This window comes from Trichosurus vulpecula, chromosome 7 (genome assembly GCF_011100635.1).
Source record: "Trichosurus vulpecula isolate mTriVul1 chromosome 7, mTriVul1.pri, whole genome shotgun sequence".
NCBI classification, from domain to species: domain Eukaryota; kingdom Metazoa; phylum Chordata; class Mammalia; order Diprotodontia; family Phalangeridae; genus Trichosurus; species Trichosurus vulpecula.
The window spans coordinates 4,378,964-4,393,175 of record NC_050579.1 but is presented as its reverse complement, the minus strand read 5'-3'; the positions used below and the strand labels follow the sequence as shown (position 1 = coordinate 4,393,175).

Sequence of the window (14,212 nt, the reverse complement as noted above, 5' to 3'; positions counted from 1 at the left end):
CTATAAAGTAGTGCCATTTCCTTTGTTTTGGAGAGACATCAGTAATTCATCCAGGCCTGGTCTCAGCCATCTTTACTAAACAGATTAGCCAGGCTCTGGCCCCTGGTTTCTGGGCTTTGGCCATTACAAGGCCTGGGAAGCCAGGACTGCTCTGACTGTGAAGGGCTGGGGTCAAAGATAGCAGAACTTGCAGTTGACAGTAAGCATCTCCAGCACTCCCCTTCTTCCCCTTCTCCAGCTCCCCTGCCCTACTCCTCCCTGTATACACTTGTAGCTTACGTAGGCAAAGACACCTCATGTCCAGGATGGGATCTCTAGCCATCAGGATATTTCCACATTTAACTAGAATGTTTACGCCTGGTTTCTATTGGTCCTTGTCATGCTGTTATCTTTTGTATCCCAGAGGACTCTGGTGTGCTCATAGGGAACCTGGAACAATGTAGGCGGGGCCCTCCTGCTGGCACTGGCAGGACATGGCTCCCGTATTACAGGGGAAGATTAAATTAAAAGAGGGAGGAGAGAAAATCTAAAATCCTCGCATGAGCAGCCATCAGTGCAGAGACAGACAGAAATCCCCAGAGCCTCTCACCTCCCCCTTCATATGCCTTCTGTTGGCCTGCTGCTCCCTGCTGATAGCCTTGTGTGTGTTTTGGGGGAGGGTGGTGCATCTCTCTCCCCTTCTCCTTTCTCCTCTTTCCCCCTCTATTCCCTCTCCCTTTTTTCTCTCACCCTCTCTAGCCTCTCTCTTCCCTCTCCATTTTCTCTGCCCTTTTTCTCTCTTGATCTTTTTTTCCATCTCTTTCTCCCTTCCTCTCTCTGTCCTTCTTCCTCCTCCTTTCAACATAGTCAGCTATTCCATCAGTTTCTCATTTGAACTAGGGGCAAAGTAAGAGCTTAGATTTCCAGAGCTTTCTTCCATGGGAATTGCCTCATCCCCTTCCCCAAGGACCCTGGGTTTTTCAGAGTCTCCCAGTTACTAGCCTCACCCACATCACTTGGGTGTAGCCCGCTGGGGCAGACATGCTTTATTTTCCCCGGGACTCCAGTGGGAAAGGGAGGGGGAGAGCTAACAGCTGAGCACTTACTACAAGAGGAGGTAAGCATCATGGGGCTATTATTTATCTTACACTTTTGCTTATTGCAAAGGAGTGTGTTTGTTCAGGAATCACAAGGCCAGGTTGTTCTTAGGAAATGTGGATTAACAGTAGGACTAATTTTCCAAATTAGAGTCACACCTTCTGACTCACCACTCTGGTTTCTTGTCAGCATCATGGATGGGAGCTACCCTCTTTTCTTATAACTTACTTAAAAATAAATGAAAAAGTTGTGCTTTTATCTGGTGATGTGTGAATTTTTCTTAGGCTAAAGTCTTCCTCTGATGCCCCACTGTAATATGGAGGTGAGCCCAAGGTCCCAAGGGATTCTGTGGGTGAAGCCCCAGCTCTGGCAATGCCTACCAAGTGGGGAAAGCTCCCAGTAGAGACCTAGAGAGGACCAGCCTGGCTAAGTTGGGAGAGGTTGGCTGCAAGGGAATAGATTTTCTCCCCCCCCCCGCCGCCTCCCATACATACTTATTTGGTTTATTAAATATTTCTCAATTACGTGTAAAAAAATTAACGTAGAAAAATTTGAGGTCCAGATTCTTTCCCCTCCTTCTTGCCCCTCCTCCCTCCCTGAGAAGGCACAAAATTTCATATTGATTATACGTGTGAAGTCATGCAAAACATATTTCCATATTAGCCATGTCACAAAAGAAAACACAGACCAAAAAACTCTTAAGAAAAATAAAGTACGTACACACACACACACACACACACCCTTCAATCAGTTCTCTCTCTGGTGGTGGATGGCATTTTTTTTTTATCATGGGTCCTTTGGAATTATCTTGGATCATTATCTGGATTAGAATAGCTAAGTCTTTCACAGTTGATTATTGTTACAATTGTTACAATACTGCTGTATTGTTACCATAAATACAGGGTTCTCCTGGTTCTGCTTAGTACACTTTGCATCAGTTCATGTAAGTCTTTTCAGGTTTTTCAGAAACCATCCTGCTCTTTATTTCTTATAGCACAATAGTGTTTCATCACAATCACAAACCAAAACTTGTTCAGCCATTTCCCAATTGATGGACATCCCCTAAATTTCCAATTCTTTGCCACCACAAAAAGAGCTCCTATAAATATTTTTTTTTGTACATATAGATCCTGTTCCTTTTTCTGTGATCTCTTTGGGATAGAGACCTAGTTGTGGTATTGTGGGGTCAAAGACCATAGCTCCAAATTGTTCTCTAGGAATGGTTGGACCAATTCACAACTCTACCAACAGTACATTGATGTCCCAATTTTTCCACAAAGGGGAGGGATTTTCAATGACAGCAACTTCACAAGACATTGTACCTGGTAATAATAAATCTCCATTTTAACAGTGGAGCTTGGATAAGATCGCCAGTTGCTCCAAGGGTTTGTCTGGGTTTAACCCAACACCATTGAAATCAAGGAATTAATCAACATACTTTTTAAAGCACCAGACTTTATTCTAGGTACTGAGGACACATGGATAAGAATGAATCTGTTCCTGCTTTCAAGAAATTTATGTTCTATCAGAGGATACAACATGTAGGGGGGATGGTGCACAGGGGGAAAAAAAGATTGGACTTAGAGTCAGAGTACCTGAGTTCAAATGCTACCCTGACACTTAACTTACTTATATTTACTGCTCCCCGCTCCCACATCTCTGTTTTCTCCTCCATAAAATGAAAGAGTTAGGACTTTCATTGTATGCTTCTACCACATCCATACAAAAAGCTCTGTAACTTTTATTAAGCATCTACTCTGTCCCACACAGAATGAAAAACATGATACACTTCCTGTCTTCAAGGAGCTTATGTTCTTCTAGAGCATAAATCACCATTCAATGTATTTGAAATCCAGAGTAGCCCAGTGCCAGTTTCAAGAAGTATGCCAGCAGTTAGGAGCAAGTACACCTTCAGTATTTGCAGAACTTCTAGACTCTAGAGCAGGGAGGTGGAGGGGAGTGTTGCACTATCTCTAATACTTGCTAGTCTCTCTGACCCTCAGTTTCCTTATCTGTAAAATGGGCATAATAATCCTTGTAACAATATTTACCTCCGTAGATGTTTGGGAGGCTCAAATGAAAAGATGCCCATAAAGACCTTTACAAACTATAATGGACTCCATTAGTGCCAATTATTAGGGTTCTTTTACAGTGACAGCCCATTCTATGCATCGAGCATAGTCCCTTCAGCAAGGTGTCATCCACTGGACACTTGCTGATCCAACTGAGGTCTCCTCTGACTCCTGGATTCTGGTGCCATTTTGACATTGAACTGAATGAAGATTCTTGCCCACTTTGTGCCAATGTAGAAATCGGATTTTTCTTTTAATCGTTGATCCAACTGAGATTTGATATGCTATCCCACCAGTGTGGGCCAAAATGGGTTGAATTTTCCATGGCTTTTTGGGGGCTGTGCAGAACCTCAAGCAGGGTTCATTCTCACAGACATGGTAGAAACCAGAGCAGAGATGCCCCCATGCTCTGAGAGTTGGAGTGCCCTGAGTTCTCCAGACTCTACAGCCCATGACCAGTGGCCAACCTGTGGCCTAGGCAGACTGGGGAGCAATCTGCTTCTTGTCTGTCTGCTTCTTACCCATATCAGACTCCATCTCACCAGGCCCCAGACTCTAACATCAAGGCCTTGTTATTCCAGATATTTAAAAGCAAAAACCTCTGACAAAAGCTTACATTTTCTTGATTCTCTAGTCTAGCTCAGAATTCTCACTTTCCATAATTACCACCAAAATGTCTGATTGGCTTTTTGTTCAGAATCCAAATAAGTTTTTTGTTGAACCTAAATTTAGAGCAGCATATATTTCCCCCTCTCCATCTTCAACTTAGTGAATTTAACTTTTTGAACCAATTTAGATTTAGTTGACCTTTTATTTAAACCTAATTAGATCTCATTGACTCTCCTGTGCCTGTCATATGCCTGATACCAGAACACAAAGACAAAAAATGGTTCAGTCCCTGCCCTTAGGGTGCTTACTTTCTACAAATGCTGATGTGAAAGCTGCAGGTATATCCTTTGTAATGTCCCAACAGGTTCATCTGACCTTTGACCTGTATTTTACATAACTAAGGCCTATGTCTGGGCAGTGCAATGAACCGCTGGGCCTGGAGTCAGCTGACTTGAGTTTCCTGCTGAGCTTTGGTACTTAGTAGCTGTGTGACCTTGGGCACATCACTTCCCCTCTTCATGCTTCATTGATTGATAGCCACAAGCACCTCCAATGCTACCTTTGGCATATTCTGGCAGTGTGACACTATACAAATCACTTACCCTCTCAATGCCTGGGCATCTCCAGAAGTCAAGAGTTGCACAGTAGTTGTAGCCACATTAGCAGAAAGTGAGTCCTCACTGGGTGTTCCCTCCATCTATGAAATTACTGGGCCAGGTTAATGATAACAAAAATGAAAGCTGCCATCTGCGTTGTGATTTTAATTTCCCATGTTGCACTTTGCCTGTGTTATCTCTAGATTATTTACAACAACCTCGTGAGGCACCAGGTGTGTTATTACCTACGTTTAACAGATCAGTAAACTGAGGTTAAGTGATCTATCTAAGGTGACAAGTTGTATTCCTCAAATTTGAGATGGTTTTAAAACCTTCTCCCTTCTAAGAATCCTCACTTCCACGGGGCCTAATAGTTTTAGCTTTTTTCCCTCATTCCCAGCTCTTCCTGCCTCCTTTTGTGGGTTCTGTCTTCCTTTAGATTGTAAGCTCTTTGAGGCTAAGGATTGTCTTTCTTTTTATTAGTTGTATCCCCAGCACTTAGCACAGTGCCTGACACATAGTAGGTGCTTCATAAATGTTTATTGGATTGGGAGGACTAGAAAGCTTTTTGAGGGAGGGGGCTGTTGCATTTTCATCTCGCATTCCCAGTATCTAACACAGTATTTGGCACACAGTAGTTGCTTAATAAATGCTTGTTGATTGAATGTGTATAGGCTCCTTGGGGACAAGGATTGTTTCTTTTTCTACCCCTAACACCTCGAACAGTGCCTGTCATAGAGTAGGCACCAAATATTTACTGTATTGAAATTAATTCTAAGTACGGGGCTTCTGTGTGTCAGAGCAATCACTCGTTCATTCACCCGTTGATTCCACTGGATAGATAGGTATCCTTTTTATCACTTTTTTGCTTCTCTCTATTTTAAAAGTAATCTTGAATCATCATGAACGGGGCTCCTTGGTAGGTTCATTTCCAAAGCTTCCATTGATGCAACGAATTTATATGCCTGTGACTGTATCTCTCTGGAGCTCTTTGTTGGTAAACACAATGCAGCACTGAAGAGTACTAACCACTTGTGGAAGTCTTTGTAACAGATGAACAATCTTTTCCAAAGAAGTTACTGATACTTCGTCTATTTATTGTGGAATCCTGATGCTGTGGAAGATGCTGGTGTTTTGACAGCGAGGCATTCTTGAGTTAAGACAAATGCCTGCCCCCAGAACAGATGATGGCTTCTCAGGGCATTCAGGAGACACAAAACAGAAGCCCATACTTTGGTAGCTTCTAAAATGTTCATGTGCTGTTGTTTCTACTCCTACTAATCTTCTCTCATCCTGACCTTCCTCCTCATTCACACCATGACCACCTTTGTTCAGGATCCTTCACCTGTCCTCCCCTAGACTGATTTAATAGCCTCCAAGTGCTCTTTCTGCCCGCTGACTACCTTTTCTCCCACCTATCTTGCATACTACTGTGTAAGTTGTTTTCGTAAGCCACTGCTATGACATTGTCACCCCTTTACTCAAAAACATTCTGTAACTCCCTATTGCTGTCTGAATAAAAGATACATTTCTAACCCAAAGACCTTTATAATCTTGTGACTGACTCGTTTTATGTTATATTGCTCCCTTGTATATATTCTAGGCGTAGTAGGGTTGGTGTAACTCTCCACTTCCTGTTTTTGTCCTTTCTTCCCTTTTCTCTCAGGCCTTTGCCCACACTCTTATCTCTCCTGCCTAGAGTGGGATCTAGGCTCTATAGCCCTGGTGAAGTCTTTCCCTTCATCTCCTTCATTGGTCAACTCTTTTTCTAAACATCTAAGCTACTAATGCCCTCTGCCAGAAATTTCTTGGTGTTTACTTGTAAAGTATTTTGTATTGACTTAACTATTTACATGTTTTTCCCCTGACAGAATATCAACTTTGTGGAGGCGGGGGGGGGGGGGGGGGAGGGTGGTATTTTTATTTTTATCTTTGAATCCTCACTCCTAGCACAGGCCTTATACACAGAAGATACTAAATAAATGCTTGCTTCAAGACCCCACTCAGGTGGCACCTTTGCCATGAAGGTGACAGTGGCTCCCTCTCTTCAAAGTGCTTTGCTGATGCCTTTGTAGTCTCTCATTCACCCCTGTATCTTCGTTATCTTCACCCTTACCCTTGCCCAATTAGATTGTAAAACTTCCAAGAGCAGGGCCTATCTTGTACCCCTCACTCCTTTCCTGGAAGTTGCCTGTTTGCAGTAGCTGCTCCTGAAATGTCATTTGAAATGTTTCACTTGAAACATAAGTTTTTTTTTTTGTTTTTTTGGCAGGGTGATTGGGGTTAAGTGACTTGCCCAAGGTCATACAGCTAGTACATGTGTCAAGTGTCTGAGGCCAGATTTGAACTCAGGTCCCTCCTGACTCCAGGGCTGGTGCTCTACTCACTGTGCCACCTAGCTGCCCCCAACATGAGTTTATTTTGATGAGGATTCTTTCATTGGGTTCAGTGCAAGGTGGAAGGGACCTTCAGCTGGCAGATGAGAGGTTGGATTAGAAAGTCAGTATTTAATACTAGCCCAATTGCAAAGACTGGGTCTAAGCCAGGGAGACAGAGGGGATGGTTGAGAGGTCTCTGCACCCATACAACCAGACCTAGGCATTCTTCTTTTGTAATAGCTAGAGAATGTTCACAAGCCAAGACAGGCCAATGTTATCTTGACTCATTCGTGCAGTCTGATAGGGTGTTAGGTCTGGAGTGAGGAAGATCTGGGTTCGAATCCAAGTTTCAAACATTTAGTCTCCGTGTGATGACGGACACGTTGTTTGGCCTTTCTGAGCCACAGCTCTGACATGAACAGTGGGATCTTTGGCAAAACACTTTAGCTCAATGGCCCCAGCTTGTCTCATCTACAACATGAAAGGGCTGGGCTAGATGGCCTCCAAGGTCCCTCCCAGCTTTGAATAAATTAACCTCTGATGTGAAATGACTTAAATCATCTGGGACTCAGTTTCCTCATCTGTAAATTGACAGTCAGAAGAAGTGGCCTCTGAGGTCTCTCTCCCTCTGAATAATAACTATAATATTGCTACCTTCTTATATAGTTTGCAAGACACTTTACAGATATGATCCCATTGGATCTTCACAACAACCCTGGAAAGCAGGTTCTATTATTAAATCTGTGATCCTGTGATATTAGGTCATTTTACCTCTCTGGGCTTCAGTTTCCTTGTCTGTAAAAACAAGAAGGTTGGACTAGCGTCTAGATGGCCTCTAAGTTCTTTTGCTGATCCAGGTCTATGACCTGTGACCATTTACATTTATATGTAACTGGGAATAATCATTCCTGTAGAGCCTCCAGGCAGTCTCCCTGGGTTGTCCTGAGGAACAGTTGAGAGAATATTTGTAGAGTGCTTGGCAAATCTTGATTCACAGAGAGAATGTCAGCTATTGGTCCATTTCTATAACACTAGCTCCCAAGTGAGCTTATGAGGTAGGTTGGGCAAGTATGATCATGCCCATTTATGGAAGGGTTAACTGAGGTCCAAGGAGGTTGCCTGTACGGCATGGAAGAAAGCTGGATAGTTTTAGCATTAGCACATCTGGAGTCAAGTTCTAGACTTGACCCAGACCTCCCACCCCTAGGAGACCTTGAATCACTCACTTAATTTCTCTGTCCCTCAGTTGACTCATCTGTAAAATGAGAAGGTTGGACCAGGTGACTTCAGGGCATTAAAGCGTAAAACCTGTGATTCTGTGAGATGAGATGACTTTGCTTTGGTTATGCAGTTTGTAATACAAAGCCTGGGATTTGAACCCGGGTCTTGGGACTCTGTGCTTCCCCTGCTATGCCATTTTCCTCGGTGAGGTAACTTTTTAAAAAGTTTTAAAGTTGAGGAAATGGAAGCGCTTCATTGGCATCATAGATTGACTAAGTGCAATGCAGCAGGCTTTCTTACTTTCTCCTCCTTTGACACACATCTCAAGTTCCCTGGGCTGAGCCTCAGTCATTTTTCTTAGCATTTATGTCCATTGGGTTATGGTGTCTCCTAAAAGCAGCAAAAGCTGCCATTTCTGCCTCTTCGATGGTCATGCTCTAGCTGAAATGGACCCAGCATTCAGGAGCTGACTGCACATAGTCATTGTTAGGTCTTTTTTCTTTTAATGATGGTAGTGTTCTGATGAGATAAATGTCCCAGATTTGAAGTGACTCCCCCCCCACTCCCCACAAATAGCAGCAAGCCCCAAATGGCCCAGCTGCTGGGATTAACCACGTAGCTGTGCATTCATGAGTAGCCTGGTCTCATTCATTTCTCTGAACCCAAATTATCCACGTAGAGCTTCCTGTAACCTAGATTTCCAAGGCATTGCTTATTCTGAGACATGTACTCTGGTGGAAAGGGCACAGGGTTAGCACTTAGTGGACCAAAAATGTGGAGCTGTCAGTTCTATCTCTGTTTTGGCTTCAGAGGATGTTGGGTTGCATGTAAGCAGCATGGCATAGTAGAAAGGTTGTTGGGTTCTGAGAAAGAAGCCCTGGATTAAAATCTTAGCTTTAAGTGACTTTGGGAAGCTCCCCTCCCCTCTTTCGCCTCCAGTATTCTCAGCTGTAAGAGGAGGGGTTGGATCAGATGACCTCAAAGGTCTCTTCCTGCTCTTGATATCTCATCCACTATCAGTTACACAGGGATGCTGTCAGCATTTTCCAAACCCTGTGTTTCAAGGAACCTTTCACCCCTATTATCAGCGCTGGATGTTCTTATTTCTGAAGTCCATTGAGTCCCTCTAAGGAAGGATGTTCTGAAGCCTTTTTGTGTGTCAAGGACCCCTTTGACAGTCTGGGGAAGCCTGCAGACCTATTTTCAGAAGAAAGTTTTTAAATGCATGAAATAGAGGGAAGCTAGTCATATAAAATATTTACAAATGTCTCATTTGATCCTCACAACAACCTTAGAAGGTAGATGCTGGTATTATCTCCATTTTAAATTTGAGGAAACTGAGGCATACAATAGTTAAGTGACTTGCCCAGAGTTACTTAGATAGTAAGTATTTTCAGCCAGATTTGAATTCAGCTCTTCTGGACTCCAGGCCCAGCACAGCACCCTATCACAGAACCACCTCTGGACAATTGCATAATTGCAATCTCACCTCTGGAGGATTGCAGAATCTCAGTCGTAGAGACCAACTCATTGATAAATAAGAATCTTCTCTACAATCTCAAACAACAAGCAGGTATTTAATAAGTCCCTCCTTTATCCTTGGCTAGGTACACTGGGCTAGGTACACAGAGTTTAAACAAGTGGACATCTAGTATTTGCCCAAAGACCTGGAAGGTAGGGAGGGGCAGGACATACCTCATGAGACACTGTATAATCATTTGGGGCAGCTCTATGTATTACCAAATATTTGTTTCTCCCAAGATGAAATTTACTCTGAAATCCCCCTTTCAGAGGTGTAGCAGCCACTATCTATGATTGAAGACAGTATTTGTCACTTTCTTTCCTACTGGTTTGTTTCTCTTTGTGATGGAATAAGACTGACTCTTTCATACTCAGGACTTGTACCAGAGTGATAAAGAGACAGTGTAACTTGTGCATCATTTCTAGGATGTCCATTACACTGCCATGATGTCCATTACAGTACCAGGATGTCCATCACACTACCAGGATGTCAATTGCACTGCTAGGATGTCTATTACACTGCCATGATATTTATCACACTTCCAGGATGTCTATTACACTACCACAATGATTGTTACACTGCTTCAATGTCTAGCACATTGCTATGATGTCTGTTACACTACCAGGATGTCCATCACACCACCAGGATATTTATTACATTGCCATGGTGTCTAGCACACTGCCATGATATATATCACACTGGCAGGATGTCCATTACACTACCATGATGTCTATCACACCACCATGATGTCTGTCACTCTACCAGGGCATCTATTACACTACCACAAAGTCTCTTATGCTGTTTCAATGTCTAGCATTTTACCATGATATCTGTTACACTGCCATGATGTCCATTACACTACCAGGATATCCATCACACTGCCAAAATGTCTATTACAATGCCAGGATGTCTATTACACTGCCATGATATATGTCACACTACCAGGATTTCTATCAGACTGTAACGATATATATATCACACTATTAGGATATCTATTACACTGCCATGATGTCTATCACCCTACCAGGATGTCTATTACACTACCACAGTGTCTATTGCATTGTTTCAATATCTAACACATTGCCATGGTGTCTGTTACACTACCATGATGCCTGTTACACTACCAGCATGTCTATCACACTGCTTTGATGTCTATCACACTACCAGAATTTCTATTATAGTCAGAATGCAGATATACTAATGGGATGTCCATTACCTTGCCTTGATGTCTGTCTAATACAGTGCTGGAATGGGGGCCTTCTGCCTCAGTTTGCTTAGTGATGATGTAGACTGACAGAGGACAGCAAGGGGGAGGAGGATACATGGCAGATTCCTTGTATACAATAGCAGGTTTCATGTTCTTGAGGAGCAGGGGATTTTCCAGTCACTTGCCTCTTAACATTCCCCTGCTTGCTGAAAATATCAGCGTTTACTTCTAGGTATCTGAAAGTGTGGGACTTCATTCAATCTAAGCCACATGAATTATGTGACATTTTAATAATGGATTGCTGGGAAGTATATTTTACTCATACATAGAAGTTAGTCCCTTCTGAACTGTAATTAATTTAATAGAGAGGAATGGATGCCCTAAGAATCCAAGGGATTTGCCTGAGGTCACAAACTCCTGGCTGAAACTAGAAAGAGAGATTAGTTAAATTCACATGATTTAGAGCTGAAAGAGAATTTGGAGGTCATTGAGTCTATACTTTATACTTGAGGAAACTCAGGCCTGGAGATTGGAACTGACTAGCCCAAGGTCACACGGGTATCAAAGGCTGTGGTTTAGTTGTACTGGTGCTCAGGAGGTCCTGGGCCCAGTGCAGCGACCAGCTAATCAATGTGAGTATTTTATCAGTCTTCGAGGTCATCTGGTTTAACTGTTTCATTTTACAGATGAGGAAACTGAGGACCAGAGATTGAGTGATGGGGGGTAGTGACAATAGAAAATGGTCTTTATTGCTTTGTAGAAAGAAATGAGCAAAGAGACTCAAAGAGGACTTTTTTTGTCTTTTTGCTTGAATATTATGAGAGGTTGTGTGAGATAGTAGAGAGATTACCCCTGAATCAAGAAGGCCTGGCTTGGAGCTCCACCTCTGACATATACTGCTATATGACCCTGGGCAAGTCACTTAATCTCCTAGTTCCTCAGACAACTCAGTAAGATTATAAACTGAAGAGCAGGTACCAATCGCATTTTTGTTGGTGGAGGGAATTTCATCCCAGCGAGTTTCCTACACGGGTCCATTTTGTTCCCCTTGTGCCTCCACCAAACCAAATGCATATTATGCGTGAGTCTTTTAAAAATTATTGCTGCTGGTCTTCCAACCCTCCTCCCCTTTTATTCTCTATTACAAGGAAGGGATAGATGTCCGGGAAGAATGGCAGACAGGGAGACTTTGGTTAATACATACATACATACATACATGCATACATACATCCACACATACATACATACATACATACATACATATACATACACAAGTGTATGTATATGTATGTGGGTATGGACATGGGTGTATATGTGTCTGTATATGTATATGGATGTATGTATTATGTATGTGTGTATTAAAAACTTATTTTTAAACAATGTTAAACTTGGTATTCAGTTGCAAAAAAAAATCTAAGGCAGAAGGAATACAAAATCTCTCTGTCTCTTTTTAAAGTATATATTCACTTTTACCAGGTAGAAACAAAACTGTTCTGTTTCCCTGACCCCTTCTGAACTTTTTCTTCTGGGTACATTTCTCAATGTTGTTGCTGCTTCTATTATTTATCTGGTTGTGGTCAGAGAGTGCATGGCTCAGTTTGCTTCTCTCCAGCATGGCTTCATCGAAGTTGTCCCATATTCTGGGGATTCTTCACATATGTTGTTTCTGGTGGCACAGTAATATTCCATTTACACTTGAATACCGCAGTTTATTCAGTCAATTCCCACTCATTAGACACATAGGCTGTTTCCACTTGTTTTTCTTTTCTTTTCTTTCCTTTTTTTTGGTTGTTAAAAATAAAGCTAATAGAGAATATTTTTGTAGGGCTAGGCCTTTCCTGCCGCCCCCTTTCTACCCATCTTCTCCCATAACCTCCTTAGTGCATCATCCCAGTAATGAGTTCACTGGGTCAAAAGGGTATGAGCAGATTTGGATCTTTTACGATATAATTTGGGCATGAATCTCAAAATAGGAAAAATTCGAACTTTCTCATTAGAGAGTATTTATTTTATTTTCAGGTGGTGGGAGATCCAGACCCATGCTTTTATTGGCATGGGGAACTTCATTTAGTCACATTGGAAAATTTTCTGTAGCTTTTAAGTAGAAGGTTGCCTCTAATTACTCCAGTGGGGATACTTCGAGGTTAAATGACTTACCCTTGGTCACACAAGTGACTAGTGTGTTCATAGCTCCAGAGCTGGAAGAGACGTCAGAGCTCATCACCCTCTCATTTTCCATATGGGAATATTGAGGCTCAGAAAGGGGTGACATTATCTATCTGTATGTGTGTGTGTGTGTCATAAGCTTCCTAGGCAGGGTTTGAACCCAGATCCTCCCATGGCAGCCTCATTTTCCATATGGGAATATTGAGGCTCAGAAAGGGGTGACATTATCTATCTGTATGTGTGTGTGTGTGTCATAAGCTTCCTAGGCAGGGTTTGAACCCAGATCCTCCCATGGCAGCCTCAGTGCTCTTTCTGCTGTATCCATCAGAGGCAGGCCTTGAATGTAAGGGTTCTTGATTCAAATGACAGTTAGTTCTCTAGATGGCCTGCTCTGTGAATCCTCCACCGCTATTCAGCCAGAATTCCTCTCATTTTCGCTGAGGCTAGGCTGAAGTTTCTCTTTCCACTGCTGTGAACAAAGGTTTTGGTGAGGAAATGAAGAGTTCAGCCAAGCTTCCTGGTGGTGCAAAAGCACTCAGCTCCCTCACCTAGGCAGACTGCTTTTAAACCCGGCTCCAGGGCACTTCTCCATTGTAGTTGTGGTCATTACAAATAATTCTTCTTAGTGTGCACAAGATCCTGCACCTGTGCATCTCTGCTGTACTAAAGAGAAGAGCCAAATGTACTTGATCACTGAAAAGAGGACTTAGAAAGACAGCATTCACCAACAGGATTTTCCATGAATTTCATTCAGAGGCCTTGCCTCCAGCTAGTCTGAAGGAGTAAAGCTGACTAGAGCCCTTTGGTTGGGTCCCAGTGATCGCTGATGTCACCCTTCTGCTTCAGTGCCTTGCAGACCTACTTCCGGCTTGGGAAATGTGCTTTGTCAGCTGGCAGTATTTCTCCTGTGACAGGCTAAGGATGGGCTCAAGCAGCCAGAGATTTGCCACTCACTGGCTAGCTAGTTGTCCATTCTAGTCATTTCCTTCTTAAGCTGGGTGAAGGGGGTTGGAGTGGGCATGTGTCTGAGTGCCCAGAGGCACCTTTGTGATGTGAACAGCTTGGTCAGTAGGCTTGCTAGCTGGCGTAGGCTAGCTCTTGTTTCTTGTTCCAAGTCTTCCTCTTGAGATCTGGAGTCCCTCCACACATGGTCAGTGGTAGTTTGGGAGGAATTCAGAGGCAGGTAGCTCTAAAGCTCCATCCCTCTTGTTTTTATAAGATGAGGAGCCAAGTGACTTTTTGAAGGTCGAATAGGTAACAAGTGGCAGAGGTTATAGGTCCATAGATATAAAGGGGGTCACTTCATCCAATCCCCTCGTTTTACAGATGAGGAAACTGAGTCTCAGGGAAAATCAAGTGCCTCA

At 42.9% G+C, this 14,212-nt stretch overlaps 1 protein-coding gene across 4 annotated transcripts in view; it reads left to right on the top strand.

Annotated features, from left to right (window-relative positions):
* The window catches only part of AGAP1 (ArfGAP with GTPase domain, ankyrin repeat and PH domain 1), a 676,738-nt gene that overhangs the window by 15,101 nt on the left and 647,425 nt on the right, over positions 1 to 14,212 (top strand). The gene's annotated exons all lie outside the window — the stretch shown is intronic.